The 18,999-nt window shown below is 43.7% G+C and overlaps 1 long non-coding RNA gene across 1 annotated transcript; it reads right to left on the minus strand.

Annotated features, from left to right (window-relative positions):
- Positions 1 to 545: 545 nt before the first annotated feature.
- On the minus strand, positions 546 to 15,197 carry LOC121143233. Its single transcript, XR_005880425.1, has 5 exons — positions 14,754 to 15,197; positions 13,090 to 13,113; positions 12,162 to 12,334; positions 4,796 to 4,865; positions 546 to 1,564 (listed from the first exon to the last, which is right to left on the minus strand). It is a non-coding gene; the product is annotated as an uncharacterized LOC121143233 (long non-coding RNA).
- Positions 15,198 to 18,999: the final 3,802 nt, after the last annotated feature.

Consider the following 18,999-nt stretch of genomic DNA (forward strand, 5'->3'; position numbering starts at 1 on the left):
GATCTCTTGTACCCACAGCACTGACCACTCCCATTTGGGTGTGGACACAGGTATGTGGGGGAGGTAGAGATAAAGTGAAAGACCTCGGCATCAAAGCACAAAGAACTGAACCTTCTGCCCAAGAACTGGGGCCAGACCACTGGCTGCAAATGCAAGAGGTGATTTATTGAGTACACAGGTGCCTGTGGATGCTACTGCAACTCGGGTGCAGAGCATACCGGGCTTGCAGGGAGCACAATATTTATAGAGTTTTAATGGTTACATAAGTATCAGCATAGCAACAGGCATTTCATTGGCTCATCTTGGGGGCAGGGGTAGTTCCCACAGACTAAGTTTCCTGGTATTACCTCATGAAAGACCCCGGCACGCTTCAGCAATTATTATCCGGGTCCCATGACTACTATGGTAATCATAGACATAACTGGGGGCAGGGGTAGTTGCCAAGGACTAGGTGTCCTGGTATTGCCACATAAAAGACCCTGGCACACTTCACCAATTATTATCCGGGTCCCATGACTGCTCTGGTGACCACAGATCCTGTTTGACATCCTGCCAGCTGGGCGAGGCACCTGGTCTGGGTTTTTTCATTAGGCAACAGCCTGGCCTTGTTTTTCTTTTCCTAGGGGGCCCTGGGTAGGGGTCTTTCAAAAGGTCAAAGAAGGAGGGGTCACTTTTTCTCTTGGGGGTCGGAGACCAGCAGAGTGCTAACCTCAGCTCTCGGGTTCTCACATAAGTGATTTCTCCCTAATAAAATACCACACCACATCCCTTTCCTGTGTATGGTAATCCTCCACATCAGGAAACTAAACCGATCCTGTCTCTACTTTGGAGAGGCCCTCACCTGCGGGCTATCTTCCCCACAAGGGACATGAGGACAGAGAGATTCTGAAGGGCTGTTGTTCCAGACACCTGCTGACTGATGCCTTAAAAACATTTAGTTCTGTCCGGTTCCTGTTGGGGGAAGTGGGCTTGAGTAATTGGCCAGGAAGTGAAGTCACACAACCTGTTTGTGGCCCCATTATCTGACTAATGGAGGTCACTATGTGTGATTGGAGTCAGGTTAATTTTTCTGAGAGCGGTTCGAGGGCACCTCCAGATCAGTTGTTTTGTTCATCCTGTAATTATGTTTCTGGCCATTTCCATTGCAGGTGTGGTTACTATTCTGTTATTCTGTACGATAGGTGTCTTGCTCTTGTCCCTCTTTTGGACTTTCTCTGACTTCTCAACAGTACCACCGTCGTGTGGTCAGGCACTGTAACTTCATTGCTCTGCAAGCAATGACCTGAAGGTCTTACCTAAGGTCCATAAGTGACAACATCCTCATTGTCCCACAGAGAATTTAACTCATCCAAATTGCTAAGGGTGGGTGTGGATGTAGCTCAGTAGGCCGAGTGTTTATCCACCAAGCCCAAAGCCCAGGCTTGACCTCCGGTACTGCATAAACCAGGACCGATGTCACTCAACCGTAATCACGTCGCTCAGGAGGTGGAGGCAGAAGATCAAAACTTCTCAGCCGTTCTCAGCTACACAGTGGGTCCGAGGCCAGCTTGGGGTACACGGGATCCTGGTTCAATAAATAAGGAAATAAATTCTCTAAGGAGACTTTATAAGATACTAACAGTTCTAGGGTTTAAAAAAACGATCTATCCTGGGGGTATAGTGGTAGAGTACTTTCCTAGCATGGCTAAGTCTCTGAACTCAATTCCCAGCACGGAAAAAATAAACCTATCAACTTTACTTTTTCTCTCAAAGAAGACGGCTCCTTTGTGATTTGTTTGACTCTGCTGGAGTCACTGGCAGTACTGGAGTTCTTGGTTGTCTCTTATGTGTTTTTGTTGTCTGTATTTTTAGCTGGTGAAGATATTGGGATAGTGTTTACGGCCTGTTTGACTCAAGTTTCTTTTACAACATACTGAACAATATGACATAGGCATGAATTTCTTAGGCTGTACTGAATTTGATTCTATGCTTTTTTTAACCTCCGGGACTTCATTAGGCTATAAATTTCTCATCTCATTGAAGTGAGAATAATATTAATATTTCTGTCATATAAATTGCATGGATGTTAATTATGACACTGAAGGAAATTGGCTAAAAGTCATGGCGGACAGATCTTAGAGCTTGCTCACTGTCCACTATTCATGGGGGCTAACTTACCCAGTTAGGCACAGCAAGCCAAGGATCTAAGGCTCATAAAACTTTTTGGGGTCTGTAGATATATTGTCATTTTCATTCTCTTAAATTTAGAAGAAAATTAATGTGAAATGATAAGTGCACAGTAATTACTTCAGCCCAAATTATACTTCTCATGAAATGTAATTGTTCATTTTCATTTGAAATGAGGGGCCTCCAAAGCAATAGTGCTGGACCCTCAGAAAGCTGCCACATGGCCCTGACTTTTAGCAAATGTAGCTAAGATAGTACCAGGAGATCCGACAGCATGAGGGAGGTGAAAGTTAATTGTCAACGCTGTAACTCAGTCATTGCCTGACCCAGCTGTAGTTGCTCTCTCTGTGAATGCAGTGGAAGTAGGATTATGAAACAAACGGGTGTGGCTTCTCTTCTCAGCATCTCTGCCAAAAACGGGGCACATCTGACCAGGAGGTGTGGCTTATTCCCAGCATTAGAGAGGCAGAGGCAGGCAGGTTGCAGTGAGTTTAAGGCCAGCCTGGTCTTCAGAGCAAGTTCCAGGACAGCAGCCAAGGCTATACAGAGAAATTCAGTCTTGAAACAACAATGGGAGAGAGAGAGAGAGAGAGAGAGAGAGAGAGAGAGAGAGAGAGAGAGAGAGAGAGAGAGAGAGAAAGGCATCCCTTTGAAAAGAATGTGGCTATGTGGCTTTCTATCGTATTTAAAGTTTTTATTTCTATGCCTGTGTGTGTATGCTATATGTGTGTGGCTGCCCTCGGAGACTTGAAGTGTGTATTGGACCCTCTGGAGGTGCAGTAACGGGTATTTGTGAACTGCCCAACATGGGTGCTGGATGATAGATCACAAGCTGACAATTAAAAACTGCCACACTCAGCTATATATAGAATATTGAGGCCAACCTGGGCTACATAAGATCCTGCCTGAGGAAGCAAAAAAGGAGGAGGAAGGAAAAAAGAAAAGGAGGCAGAGAAAGGAGAGGGAAGGGCTGGGGAGGCAGAAATTGCTCTCTCCGTGAACGCAGTAGAAGTCGGCTTCTGTAACAAGTGCGTGTGGCTTTGTGCCATCACCACTACCCACCAATGTGGTCAGGGTTGGTGGTGGGTGCAGCATGCAACAATGTGACAGGTCCTTGGGGTCCTTTTTATCTGCTCGTTTCTTGTTCTGTGCCAGAGTGCCTTGGTCTGAGATAATGTTCTGTGGGATCACTTTTTGGTAGACTAACCGTCGGGCAAAAAGAGACAAACCCTTACCCAGCAAGAACAGAACATTGCCTTTGCAGAGTGAAGGGACCTCATCCTTTCAACTTGGCTGTGCAGTAACTGGTATACTCTTTAGAGGAATGGCGCCCTGTTATTACCATCCATAATGGATATTTGTTTTGTTTTGTTTGATTCCCTCTGTTACAAATAGTCTCCTTATTTGAGAAGACTCCAACAGCAGTGAGAGGTCAGGCTTCCTTCCTGTTATAGAAGCCAGAGGAAGAGGGTATTAGTCATTGTAGTTACAGCTATGGAAGTCAAGTTCCCATAGGAGAACTTGGGAGAGTTCTGCAGCTTAGCAACAGTGAGAACATAGTTGATTAGCCGTGGGTATCCACAGAGACAGCACGCCTGACGCTACTTCCCATGCTTCCTGCTGGGATTATTGGTGAATTTTTTTCCTTTCTTTTCTTTCATATGCGCTTTGCTTTTGTATTTGTTTGCTTTGTTTTAAGACAGGGTCTTACTATGTACCCTACACTCACACCAGTCCTCCTGCCTGGGCCTCCCTAAGTTCTGGGATTATGGTTGTGTCCCATACTCCTGGTCTGGAGTTTAGCTATCTAGCCTTTTTATTGTAACACTCCCAATGACTCCTTTTATCTTTCTAAGGTGTCCAGGGTAGTGTTTGATGACAACATTGAAAAATCCAGACAAATATGAACTGTTTTCTCAACACTACTCAAGCAGTTGGCATGGTAGGTTGTTCCAGGCAACAGACAGAAACCTATTGACCATTGCCCTAGAAAGACAAATACCCAGGCAAGGCCCAATAAACAGTATGGAAAATACACTCACAGGACAAGATACACATAGCCTGTTCAATTGTGGAAGCTTCTGACTGAAAGAGAGGCACTTAAGGCTCATGCAGTCAACTTGGGCTCATAGAGCTCACAGGGACTGAACTGGTAACCAGAGAGCCTGCATGGGACTGACCAAGGCACTCTGCATATATGTCACAGTTGTTTAGCTTGGTTCTCTTGTTGGACTCCTAACAGCAGGTACAGGGGCTGTCTCAGACTCTTTTACTGGCCTTTGGGACCCTACTTCTCATATTGGGTCACCTTGCCCGGCCTTAATACATGGGGAGGTGCTTAGTCTTACTGCAACTTGATATGCCATGTTTTATTGATACTCATGGGAGACCTGCCCTTTCCTGGATGGAGATGGAAGAGGAGGGGATTGGGGGGTGGGAGGGGGAATGGGAGAGAGGGATTGGGAAGGGATATAAAATTAAGAGAGAGAGAGAGAGAGAGAGAGAGAGAGAGAGAGAGAGAGAGAGAGAGAGAGAGAGAGAGAGAGAGAGAGAGACCCTTGGATTGTGTCAGAGGCAGCTGGTATGGTTATGGTTGTAATCAAACAAACACCGTATTTGCCCCACTTACATTTTGGCTCCAGGGAGCAAAGTCTACCTTGAGCTCATACTGTCTGTCAGCAGATGTGTCTCTCTTCCTCCTGAGAAGAAATAGTTGAAGGAATTAGAGGAATTAATGAGACAGAGAAATGTAAAAGCCAGACACAGTGATTATCACAAATCATATTACATGGGATATTTTTGGTTTTTGTATATTTCCCTCAAGAATTAATTTATGCTCATTGATGTCTATGCTAACAAATTGGTAGGGTGAGAGGTACCATACTTGTATATATGCAAGCAAATGTGCAGCATTTGTATTATGTAGCCTGTTTACCCATTTAACATTTCCATTTTATTTATTAAATTTCTCTAACATTTTTAGAGGGGTTTTTCAAGATAGGGTTTCTCTGTGTAGCTTTGGAGCCTATCCTGGCACTCGCCCTGTAGACCACCTGCCTCTGTCCCCCAAGTGCTGACATTAAAGCCATCACCACCTGGCTAAAAATAACATTTTATGACAATCATATTCTATCAGCTAACATTTTACCATTCTTCTAACATTTACAATGCTTCAAAATAAAGCCACAATTAAAACAAAAATATGTCAAATCTTTTCTCACCTACCTAATTGCTCTTTTTAGGTTAGCAAAATGACTAGGTTAAAAGACATAAAAAATATTAGACTATGAAAAGCACGTTTTGGGGGATTGACTGGTTTGCTCGGTGGTTATCAGCACTTGCTGCTCTTCCACAGGACCCGTGTTGGGTGACTCACAACCACCAGGAACTTTAGCTCAGGGGACTGGACACCCCCTTCTGGCCTTATTGGCACCTGCACACACGTAGTATGCACTCAAACACATACGCATAAAAAATACATTTGCAACTTTCAAATCTTTAAAAGCACATGGAAGTAACTTGCAGGAAGGCTTTACTAGCTCACACTTCGAATTTGATTTTAGCAGCATACGATGAGCAGCTGTGCTAGCCCACACTCCCAGCAGCACAGGCACAGGTCAACGTCACCATGACCCTTGTAAAACGTCGTAACTGAGCTGGTGGCTATTACTTCAGGCTTATTTAACATATTTAGGTTATAAATCCAGGCTGGAGAGACGGGGGGATCAATTGGTAAAGCACATAATGTACAAGTGTGAAGACCTTACTTCCCCTAGAACGTGTTCTGGCTGGTTTTGAGTCATCAGCAGAAGGAGCCTCAGGTGAGGAAATACCCCAGTGAGATCCAAGTATAAGGCATTTTTCTCATTTAGTGATCAGTGGGGAGGTTCCAGCCCATTGTGAGTGGTGCCACCCTGGGCTGATGGTTCTGGGTTCTATAAGAAATCAGATTGAGCGAGCCAGGGGAAGCAAGCCAGTAAGCAGTTACCTTCCATGGCTTCTGTATGAGCTCCTGCCTCCAGGATCCTGCCCTGGCTAAGTGTCTGTCCTGACTTCTCTTAATGATGAACAGCATGGAAGTGTAAGCCAAATAAGCCCTTTCCTCCCCAACTTTCTTATTAGTCGTGGTGTTTCATCACAGCAATAGATACGCTAAGACACCATGTAAAAAAGCAAAAAGGCCTGCCATGGTGTGCCGAGAGGCAGAGGCAACCACTCTAGCCAATCAACAAGCTCTGATTTCAGCGAAAGACCCTATCTCACAAATAAACTGAGGAAGCCACTTAATGTAGACCTCTGGCACCCACACAGATGTGCACAAACATGGACACATGTGCACGTGTGCACACACAAATTATAAACCTTGTCCCTGCTTCGCGAATCAAGCTGTCGCTTACCTGTTATATCACACTTACAAATACACAACTTAGTAGAAGAAAGATGCAGATGCATCTTCATCACAAAATAACTAGTATGAGCTAGCTGGCTCATTCTAGAAAGCAGAAAGACTGTCTTGACTGGAATTTCTCAATATGACTTACTAACTCAAACCGTAAGCAATCGCTGGATGATTCCATAAGGAGCATGTTTGCCACTGACTGTGCAGGCAAACTCTATGTGTGTATTTTCTATCCTGCTGTAAACCTATTTCTGCAAGAGTCTCAAAGTTCAGTAGTTTAATCTCCGTCTAAAGATCACAGCAGCCTTGTCTTATCTCCACAAAGTAATTTCTTAAAAGCAATTGCAAGCTATAAAAGTAGCAACTACTAGATGTGGTCTACTGGAAAAACAAGATGGTAAGGCTGATAAATATAATTTAGTGGGGGAAAGGACTTCACAAAGTGGTGACTCAAATACCTTTGACCCAGACAGGGTGTGGAAGAGAAATTGCTGGTGGCTTTTCTTTCTTTGCAAGGATGTTCATTCTAAGCTGTTTGGATGGCCTCGTGGTAAAAAATATTTTGGACAACATGTCAAGTACCACCATAGCACTTGCTTGAATTTCCAAAGTACGATGAGGTTCTAAAGCATTCCTTAGACCCAGGGTTTTTTGTTTGTTTATAATTCATTGATTTTTGTTATTCATCTGTTTATTTTACATCTCAGCTACCCCCTTCATCATTCACTCCTAGTCCCTCTTCCCCATCCCAGCCCCATCTCCATCCAGGATAGGGCAGATGTCCTGTGAGTATCAATAAAACATGGCATATCAAGTTGCAGTAAGATTAGGAACTACCCCTCCTTAGTAATGCTGGACAAGGCAACCCGGTATGAGAAGTAAAAGAGTCAGAGAGAGCCCCTGTTCCTGCTGTCAAGGATCCCATAAGACCAAGCTACACAACTGTAACACATATGCAGAGTGCCTAGGTCAGTCCTATGCAGGCTCGCTGGTTGTAGGCTCAGTCTCTGTGAGCCCCTATGATGCCAGGTTAGTTGACTGTGTGAGCCTTCCCATGGGGTCCTTGATTCCTCTGGCTCCTACACTCCTTTCTCCTTATTCTCTGCAGGATTCCTGAGATCTGCTTATGTCTGGCTGAGGGTATCTGCATCTGCCTCCATCCATTGCTGGATAACACCTCTCTGATGACAATTGGCCCAGGCATCAATCTGGTTACAGGAGACAAGTTCGGGCTACTTATCCACTATTGCTAGCAGTCTAAGCTGGAATCCTCCCCCATAGACTCCTGGGAGATTCCTTGAGTCAGACTTCTGCCCAACAGGAAATGCCCACAAGCGGTCCTCCTCAGCACTCTCCTCCTCCATGCGCCCCCCAACCTCATTGCTCATGTTCCCACCCCTACCTGCCCTCAGTCCACTCACAAAACCTCTTCTATTTCCCCTTCCCAGGGAGATCTGGGTGACCCCCATGAGCTCTCCTTGTTACCTAGTCTCTCTGCAAACCCAGGTTTTTCCAACCAAGTTTATGACCCATTGTGGCTGATTCATGTTAACTTTTTTGTTTTGTTTTGTTTTGTTTTGTTTTTCGAGACAGGGTTTCTCTGTGGCTTTGGAGGCTGCCCTGGAACTAGCTCTTGTAGACCAGGCTGGCCTCGAACTCACAGAGATCCACCTGTCTCTGCTTCCTGAGTGCTGGAATTAAAGGCGTGCACCACCGCCGCCCAGCTCTCATGTTAACTCTTAAGAGATACTTTTAGAACTTGGTGCTTTAGGAGGAATACCATCTCTTTTTGACATTCAATCATTGCCTCCAGAAGAGTGGATTTCAGGACTCCCTCATACGGTGTACATGCATAGTCTTGCACACATGCACCCACTCTGTGTCCCCTCCTCTCTCCTTTGCTATGTCCCGCTCTCCATGGTACCTGGATCACACTTTATCCTTGCACTGACTTAGTAAGGCTGTTCAATACAACAACAATGCTTTATTATATATATAAACTGAACACTTCACTAAAAGGTAATAAAAGTCACATGGTTTTTAATGCGTTAACACTAGAGTTAAGGTCAATAGCTGGACATGAAAGAGTCAGTGTTATTCAGAGGGGAAATTGGCATTGTGCATCAAAGTCATAAAAATGCCCATCCTTGTTGAACGAGCAGTTCCAACTATTAGGAATTCATCCCAAGAAAACAATTACTTTTGCAGAAAGATTTATGTGTAAAATATTCATTGAATTCTTGTCTACAAAATTAAAAATAGAAATAACCCAAGAACCCAGGAATAGAAAGATAACAGACTGAAGCACATAAAACTGATTACATTCAACTACTTCAGTGTCCATGGAGCAAATACATTACATAGATTGGACATAATTTATAAACCAGATTCAAGGATAAAAGAACCATGGGTGAAAGAATATTTAATGGAGTAAAAAAAACCACTATGTATTATTTGTTAGAGAGAAAAAGAGGGTACAACATAATAGTGAATAAAATATGCCTGCAGTGCCAATAGGATACATATGTGTGTGATAACTTAATTCACATTTCTCGCCTATGGTGTGGAACTATGAATATATATATATGTGTGTGTATGTATGTGTATATATATATATTTGTGTTTATATTGCTTTTAGTTGGCTATGTTGATTTTCCATTGGTTTGCAATCATAACAAACACACACACACACACACACACGCACACACACACACAATTAGATCTGGAGAAAAGTCACTTTGCTTCCATCTGAGCGTTTCACAGATTTGTCATTGGCCCTTCTTCATTTTTGCAGCTAAAGCTAGCTGGCTATGGCTATGGTGGTCAAACGTGTCCACCCCCAGGTTGGCTCTGTGGCTCTGTGAGTGAGAAGCTGTAGGGAAGAGCACTCCTTGTGCAGCAGAGAAAAAGTTTTCAAAAGGATGCTTTTCCGGGAGAGTTGTGCCTCCCCTCAGGCCTAGCGGAATCTAGGAGGTTGCAAGCACAGGCTGACCAGTGCATGGAGCAAGGTGGTGAAGCCGGAGGAAAAGTTGTTGGCATTCCTACAAACTTGCTCAAGCTCATGACAGAGACACAAAGGAAAAGCAAAAGCCATGTGGTTTCTAAAGTTGCACTCCCTGTGTTGTGGGAGATGGGTTTTGGTACCGTTTCTCAGTAGGCCTGTAGGGTGAATCAGAGAAAACTCTTGGTATTACCCTGATCACCAACATCATGACCCAACTGCAGAGAAATCCAGCTGAATTGATTCCACACTCTGCTTCAGAGAACAAAAACTCAAAATCAATTACTTCATCATTTGGCATCTTTTCCTGATGAACTCCCTCCCAGGACTACAGGATTCCTGACTCAGTGATGATGAAGGGGTTCTTCATAAGGGCTTACAAAGAAAGAAGTTGAAAAATGCCTAGATAGCATTACTGGTAAAATACACAGAGCTGCTAAGTAGTTTACATGGACAGGGACTGTATGTGGGCAGCATTTTTAACTACAGTTCCCTACTCAATGGCTGGTAGCCACAGCATCCCCAGCCAGGCTGAGTTGATCCTAGAATTGCCTCTGAGACAAATGTCCTTCTCTTGGAAGCTGTGTTTCTCTGTAAGATGAAGGTAGTAACAGTACCTCAAGTTCAGGGCTCTGGTGAAAACAAAATGAGCTGAAATAAGGAACACTGCATTATCTAGACTTCATAAATGATAGGAGATGTTGGCTTCAGCATCTCCACTATTCTTCTGTCTTCCAAATCAGCAGTAATTGGCACTGGTTCCTCTGGCCCATCTCACTACAAAGCATGGTATACTTCCATCAGCCATGGTGGCTTACTGTGACAGACATTGAAGGGAGCTGAGGCAGGGGGGCTGGAAGTTTGAGACCAGCAGGGGCTGGTTAAAGAGCAAGATTGTGTTCCTAAAAAAAGAGGAGGAGTTCCGGGATGCAGCTCACTGGCAGAATGCAGATTGTGTTCCTAAATAAAGAGGAGGAGTTCCGGGATGCAGCTCACTGGCAGAATGCAGATTGTGTTCCTAAATAAAGAGGAGGAGTTCCGGGATGCAGCTCACTGGCACAATGCTAGCATGCGCAATGCCTTGGCTTCAGTTGCTACAGAGAGGATGGAGCGCTCTTGAGTTCTCAAGACTTTCTGTCTTACAAGTGCTTTTGTTCCTTCCTTTTCTGTAAACGAGCACACCAGGGTTGTGTTTCAAATGTTATACTGAATTGTTAGGCTGTTTATCTCAGACATAAGCTCATTCAAGTTTTTATTTGGGGGCCAGGATAGCTCAGCAGATAAAAAGCACATACTGATATAGTCTTGTAGCCCAGGCTGTTGCTAAGTCTGACCCTGAACTGAACCCCTAACTTCCAATCTGCCAAGGGCTATGATTGCAGGTGTGCACCACTAACCCTGGCCTAGTAAGGTGGTTTTATAAAAGTGTGTGTGTGTGTGTGTGTGTGTGTGTGTGTGTGTGTGTGTGTGTGTGTGGAAGTCATGATACATATGTGGAAGTCAAAGGATAATTTGGGGGTGTTGGTTTTCTCTTTCTACCATGTGGGTCTCAAGAACTGAACTCAGATTGTTAGACTTGGCAGCAAGCTCCTTCTTCTGCTAAGCCATCTTTCCAGCCTAGCATTAGGGTTTTAAGTCTTAAATCTGTGTGACTATTGTAGATTGCCCATGAGTTAGTAGATGATCCTACATCAATATACACTGAATATGTCACCCAAATCTACTTAGTTTCACTTAACATGGTGTTTTACAAATGAAAGACAGGTAATTCACTATGAAAACTTGTTGATATTTCTAATTTTTTTCAATATTGGCCCTAAAGGCAAATCTTAAGAGGTCAGTTAGCAGCATAAACTCCAGAATTTGTGGGCTCAAACACCTGGGTTATGAGTATCTCAAAAATACCTAAACTTTGAAGTATTTTTAATAAGTATATGAAAGCCTTGAAGACTACTCTGCACTTTTCTAGTTGGTGTAAACATTAGGTATTATTTTTAGTGGGAAAATGCTGACTAAGGAATAGGTGGACTATGGAGACAAACTCTCTCTGGTAAAACTAAAAGCAGGGAAGGTGTATGGACTAACTGAAGTCAAGCCCTTTAGACAGCCACCATTCTTTTTGAAGAAGGCACATATACCAAGCCTGTCCTGTCTTGTGTACCTCTATGAATGGTGGCAAAGTCTTAATCCTTTGCTTTCTATGCATTTAGCTGTTAGATGCTTGTATTAATCCTACTCTGAAGAGTAAGATTCCTGGTTGCTTGGTATTTATTGTAGAAGAAATGGACCTTTCACATAAGACAGAGGTTGGGGCTGGATGTGGTGACACACATCTGTAATCTCAGTCCTCAGGAGGGTTGGATCAAGATTGTTGCTAGTTCAAAGCCAGCCTGAGCGACATAGTCCAAAATCAGCCCATTGGGATGAAGTGGAATTCTGTCCCTCTAAAACACACACACACACACACACACACACACACACGTGTGTATATATATATATTATATTATATTATATTATATTATATTGGAAAGCAAAGGCACCATCAGTCTTTTCATTTTCAGAACAAAGCTGTGTAGGCCACACTGCGTTACTTACGTTCTGTTGTGATAATGTGCTCTAACCACCAGAGAATTTGGGGAGAAGCATTTTTTTTCTAGCATACAATTCCACAAGATGTAAAGTCCACTGGTGAGGGGAAGGCCCGTCAGCAGAAGCCTAAAACCAGGCTGGCAGTCAAGAAGCAGACTAATCACATGTCACCATGTCACCTGCACACAGGAAGCAGAGAGAGAGAGAGAGAGAGAGAGAGAGAGAGAGAGAGAGAGAGAGAGAGAGAGAGAGAGAGAGAGAGAATCAGGCTACAAAGCCTCAAATCCCACCACCTGTGTCATGCTTCCCCTGCAAGGCTCTACTCCCTACCCATTCTGTACCCTTCCCCGCTGGGTACCAAATATTCAAGCACACAAGCCTGTGGGGTTATTTTGTGTTCAGAGCATGGCACACAGACATGCACAGGCAAATGTTTGTATGAGATGTCTGCATGTGTACAGCCTGGCCTGGCATTTGCTCCCATTCTACCTGAAGAGCAACAAATGGTGAGTAGTTGAACTTCACTCACATCAAGCCTTTCCAGTGACTATTGCCTTAAAAACAGACGGGCTAGGCTTGAGGATAAAGGCCAGGTGGAGACGCCTGCCCAGTTTACACGAGTCCTTGGATTTAATCGCCAGCACCACCACAAAATAACAAGAGAATAAAATAGTCCTCCAAAAGAACCAAGTGTTCGCAGGGGTTTGTTTGCAATCACCTTTAAAATATTAGATAGGTATTGTGGTGCACACAATTGATCCCAACTCTAGAGAAGCAGAGATGGGTGATCTCTGTGAGTTTAAGACCAGCCTGGTCTCCAAAGTTATGTATAGGTCAGTTAGGTCCACACTGTGAAACCCTGTCTCAAAAAAAAAAAAAACAATGCTTAGACAGAGAGATGGAGTTACAGCTCAGTGGTGTAATGTTTGCCTACCGCTCTGAGGTCCTGGGTTCAGTCCTATCAGAGAAAAACAAAAGAAAAAGAAAATCATTAGGCAATGTGGATTGGAGCACATAGATCTATAAATGGAGAAATAGCTGTAGAAAGTTAAGGGAGAGAATGACTTCTCTGGAATGTATAGGCAATTGTGTATTTATTTCTCTGACTATGTTACTTCCTGCAAGAGAGGATGAATAGGGGAACTGAACGAGCCCATTGAGAATGTGTCCAGGCACCTTCCGGGAAATTAGTCATAGATTTGTATAGTCCCTCCTGCCTCTCAGCTCTGCCTAGAGCAAAATGAAAGAAAAAAATAACTTCCCATCACTGTAACTGTTATTCACAGAGCCCGTGAATCAAAACAAAAAATAAAGACATCTCTGGCAGTGAGTGTTTTAATGGGAATTCTGAGCTGAGAAACATAGCTGGAATATTCTAGAATCGTGCTATTTTTTGGTGGCCTCTGCTATTGAGACGGAATTGAGGTAAGCTATTTCTTCTACCCCTGGCAATAAAGTCATGGTTAGGCAGAATCCTGCTACAAGAACAACATTTTACAGGTAAAGATCACCTGCTCATGTCAGCTTGGCAACCTTCAAGTTCTGTGACTTCATATGACCGACCTGTCTTACACAGAAATGTCCCTTGGGTAAACATAAAAGTTCCAGCAGGAGGAATCGGTAAAATTCCCAGTGTCAGACCATAAAACACTTATCAACGACCTATCAACAGGAAGCATGTGTTGACCTGAATCTGAGGGCCATGGAAAAAGTGGGGGCTAGTGGCTTCCTCAGAGGGCTCAGCGGATAATGATGCTTGCCACCAAGTCTCACAACCTGAGTTGGGTCCCAAGACCCCATATGGTAGAGGAATACAACTGACTCCCCGTTATGCTCTGACCTTCACATTGGCACGCACATGAACACGCACACACACACACACACACTCACACTCACACATACTCTCACACACACACACACACACACACACACACACACACACACAGAAAAGAAGCGCTTGTAGTAAGTCCTTTGAAAAATCACTACACATTCCTGTAGGCCTTCACTGACAGAGCTACGAAGAAAGAAGATATGATTCATGTGGCCAGTGGAGTGGTACTCAGTCTTTAAAAAGAGGGACTTCAGGGATAGGTTAGGACTCAAGAGCACTTGCTCCAGGGAACTGGAGTTTGGTTTCTCACACTGTCATCCAGCAGCTCACTACTCCAGGGAACTGGACACCTTTTCTGGACTCCACAGACAGTTGCATACACACAGACAGAGACACACAAGCATAGACAAAAGTAAAATAGATCTTAAAAATAAAACTAAGACAGGAAGGCAACCCTGTTACATGTCATGATGAGAATGAAGTTCTGGGGTGGGGGAAGTTAAGTGAAAGACAAATGCCACGATCCTACTTAAAGGAGGGGTTGAAAGCAGTACAGTTTATAGAGGAGGTTGCCATGAGCTCGACACCCCTCCCTCCCTCCCCCTCCCCCCCACTCTCCCATCCCCTGGCCACATTGGCATTGCCCTCTCTGGTCCCACTGAGACTTCTCACTGATCCCTTTTCCCGGTAATCCCCCCCTTCTAGTTCCATGCCGTGTGTGTGTATTCATGTGTGTGTTTCCTACAGAGAGAAAATGCAATGTTTACCTTCTGAAGTGCTTGTTTTCCAAAAGATAGTCTTCAGAACCATCCATTTTCTACAAGCAACATAATTCCATTTTTCCTCATAGCTGAAGAAAACCCCATTATACCACAAAGGCTTAAGAAAAGATTAGCTATGGAAAGTAAAATAAGAACCTGGGCAGTTTTTTGGTTTTTGGTTTTTTTAATTCAGATTTCAGTTGTAATTAAGCAGGCCTGTAAGTATGAGGTAACCTGCGAGGGAAGTGTTGAAATCTGACTGAGGAAAAGCCAAGCTTCCTCTTTGTCAGGCTTTCCCAGGACCGTCCTGTGCTTGCTTCCTGTTGACGACGGAGAACTAAGGCTTGGCACTGACAGATCACCTGTAGTACACAATGTAGGAAAAAATAGCTTGAGAAGAAACAAATACAGACTAACAAATGTTGGGGTTGGAGGAGGTTTCGGAGTTCGAGTAAAAACTGAAGAAAAAAAAAAAGGAGCAGACTTCTAACAGCTACATGGCCTCAATTCCACACATAGATTTCCCCCACTGCTTCTCTATAGTCTTATTATTTATTTTTATTTATTTATTTTTTTGGTTTTTTGAGACATGGTTTCTCTGTATTGCTTTGGAGCCTGTCCTGGAACTCTCTCTGTAGACCAGAATGGCTTTGAATTCACAGAGATCCACCTGCCTCTGCCTCCCCAGTGCTGGGATTATGGCGTGTGTCACCAATACCTGGCTATCTACCATTATTTTATCTTCCAGGACGTAAGTACTGAAATGTCTTGCTCCTACATGTGCACATACACACACACACACACACACACACACACACACACACACACACATAAGTAAAAATAAAAATAAAATCTTTAAAAAATGGGAACATGGTGGTGGTGGAGAGATGGCTCAGTGGTTAAGAACATGTATTGCCATTGGAAAGTTGCCAGAATGCATGTTGGGTGGTCCACAGCTGCCTATAACTTCAACTGCAGGTGATCTGACATCCTCTTCTGGCCTCTAAGGGCACTGCACTCATGTGTACTTAACCCCCACAGAGGCACATATATAGGCAACATTGAAAATAATTTTTAAAATTAACTATTTACTGTAAGCAATGTAAATCTTTTGTTGAAAATAAGCAGTTTATCTCATTGGCCCTTACGGCTGTTGATGTAAAGCAAGTACTTCCCCATTTCCTTTAGATGTAAAGGTACGAGAACTGAGACGGTGAGCCAATAGCTGCACATCAGAAAACTAAAACTTCCTATTTAAAACCATTCTGCCTAGCAAGTCACGGTGGCGCACACCTTCAATCCCAACACTGGGCAGGCAGAGGCAGGTGGATTGCTGTGAGTTCACAGTCAGCCTGGTCTACAGAACATAGTGAGACCCTGTCACAAAAATAAAAAGACAAAGCAACCACAGCAACAAAATTGTGCTTGTTGGATCCTTAGAAGAATAAATATATTGCTCCACACATTTTAATTGACATCTAAAAATATTTCCTAAGTGCAAGGTTGAAAATTTATTAACATTTTAAAGTAAAGTTGCTGGGGCTGGAGAGACGGCTCAGCAGTTAAGAGCACGCACTACTCCTGGACAGGATGTAAGTCCAGTTCCCAGCACCTGCATCAGGTGGCCCATAGCAGCCTGTAATGCCAGCTCCAGAGATTCATCGCCCCCTTCTGGTCTTCAGGTGGATCTGCACTCACAGGTGCACATACTCACAAACAGAAACACACATATAAGCATAACTTATCTTTATAAATATAAAATATTTATAAAATATAAAATATAAAAATGAAAAATGTACAAACCACACATGTGGGTTTTTAGTAAGTTAAGTGATAGAGAGAAAAACTTCTCATCTGGCCACTGCAGTGCTGTTCAGCTCTGCTCCTGCCTCAGCAAGGCTCAACCTCTCTAATCTTTAGTTGCTCTTCTGTAATGCACATGTATGCAGGTTTTACTCTGTGATGTGCATTTCCTGAGACTTCCTGTTAGTAATTAAGCTTCCTTGGGGTGGCAATATGGTCCAGTGGGTAGAGGCATTTGCTGACTCAGCTAAATTCACAGACAGACCCCACATGGTAGAACTGAAAGTTGTTCTGTGACCTGCATGTGTACTCTGGCTTACATGTGCACTCACAATGAATAAATAAGTATAGTAATTAAGATTGGAATAAATGAACTATATTTTTGTCAGCTATCTATCAAGAGATATGGGGACTACTTGGTAAATTGCAGCCAATTAAACTAACACAGCTTGTGAAATTACTGTTATTTAATAAATACTGCTATTGTCAAAAGACATAAACTTTTCAGGTCATGTTTCTCATATACAATTCTGTATTCCTTAGTTTATTGTCAGCTTGACACCACTTATGTGAGATGGTTTCCGGCTTGTATAAGAAATCAGCAATCCATGAAGATCAAGCCAGTGAGCAGCTCTTCTGTGGCCTCAACAGCAGTTAGCACTATGAACTCAATCCTTTGCTCGGTTTTGGCCATGGTGTTTTGTCACAGGACTAGAAAGAAAATCAGGATAACATGTTCACAACACCAAAGGAAATTAATGAATGATTCTGCATATTTTGTGTGTGATGTACTGTGTGTGTGTGTGTGTGTGTGTGTGTGTGTGTACAGGTGCTTTGCACGTGGAAGCCAGAGGTCCATATCATGTGTCTAATTCTATTGACCTCCTTATTTGATACAGTGCTTGACATAAGGTCTCTCAATGAACATGGAACTCAATGCTTTGACTAAACTGGCTGGCCAGCAAGTCTCTAGAATCCACTCATCTCTGTACTCCTTACCCCTACATGTTTTTAAAAAGGTATACAAAAGTTGGAAATACAGAGGAGTGATCTGGGAAGAGTAAAGCTGCAATTAGAAAACTGAGTACCAGAAGCTGAAGAGATGGCTCGGAGATTAAGAGCACTGTCTGTTCTTCCAGAGGTCCTGAGTTCAATTCCCAGCAACCACATGGTAGCTTACAATGAGATCTGGTGCTCTCTTATGGCATGTAAGTATACATGCAGGCAAAACACTATGCATAATAAATAAATCTTAGGAAGAGAGAGAGAGAGAGAGAGAGAGAGAGAGAGAGAGAGAGAGAGAGAGAGAGAGAGAGAGAGAGAGAGAGAGAAGCTGAGTGTCACAGAAGTGACCCTTCTGGTCTCTCTAGGGGTGACTTCAGGGTCACATACTGTCAGTGGAATGGATCATGTGTGTTTTCATGGACACCAATCAGAGCAAAGGTTGGTCTAGATAAAGGAAATATTTTGTATTCTCCCAGCCCGGCTGGCAGGAGTGCCCCTGGATTAAGATGGGGGAACATTTATCACGGGTGCCTCCAGCAATGACTGATGCCTTTGTTTGCGTTTCTGCTGGGGTCACCTTTGGTGCTGTTGAGAGATAAGGAAACAGAATCGGGAATCGTCGAGCTGATACGAAGCAGGGCTATTATTGCTGCTTCCTCAGTCATCTTCGGATCTGGGTGGAAGGCTCTGAGAAATGCAAACAAAGCTGCAGACACATTTAAATGTGGAGCATCCTCCACGCAGAAGACACAAAAGGGGAGCTGTCACATGCAGGGAAATAATGGCCTGCTTGCTAGTCCAGTGGCTGGAGGCAGCCTCACAGCCGGCTTGACGCGCGTGGTCTTGGAGGCAATTACATGTGAAACAGAAGTTGTAAACACTCACCTTCCCTGCTATTTCTCCGGGATCCTCAGACAGCGGCCACCAGAGTCCGGTTCCGCAGTCATTTGCTTTCCTTTCACAGCAGCCTCGATAGGCCTTACGCACAGCACGTTTTATTTTAAATCTAATACCAAGTAGTCTGCTACTGGGGTCTCCATGCCTGTCTGAGAGTCTCAGGAACTTGTCCAAGGGGCCGTGCTGGCATTAATGAACTGAGACCACCAGTCTGAGAAGAATGGAGGCTCTCTTCACAATGCACTCTGGGAATTTTGGATGTGGACCTGAAGATCCTTAGGTAATGATCACACACACACACACACACACACACACACACACACACACACACACACACACACACCACAATCCAGATGAAAAAGAGTCTTCCTTTTTCATAGGGAACACTCATTTCATTTTCCACCCTGGAGAATGTTAAAGTTGGAGCCATCATTGGGAGGAGGATGGCAAGCCCTTGTTTTATTTAAGCCTTTCCCCAGTGTACTGAAGCTTTCTCATCTGTAATCACTGTTGGGAAGTAATACAGCATGGAGAGAGGGCCAATGGA

The sequence above is a fragment of the Mesocricetus auratus genome, unplaced genomic scaffold (genome assembly GCF_017639785.1).
Source record: "Mesocricetus auratus isolate SY011 unplaced genomic scaffold, BCM_Maur_2.0 Super-Scaffold_100011, whole genome shotgun sequence".
In the NCBI taxonomy this organism is placed as follows: domain Eukaryota; kingdom Metazoa; phylum Chordata; class Mammalia; order Rodentia; family Cricetidae; genus Mesocricetus; species Mesocricetus auratus.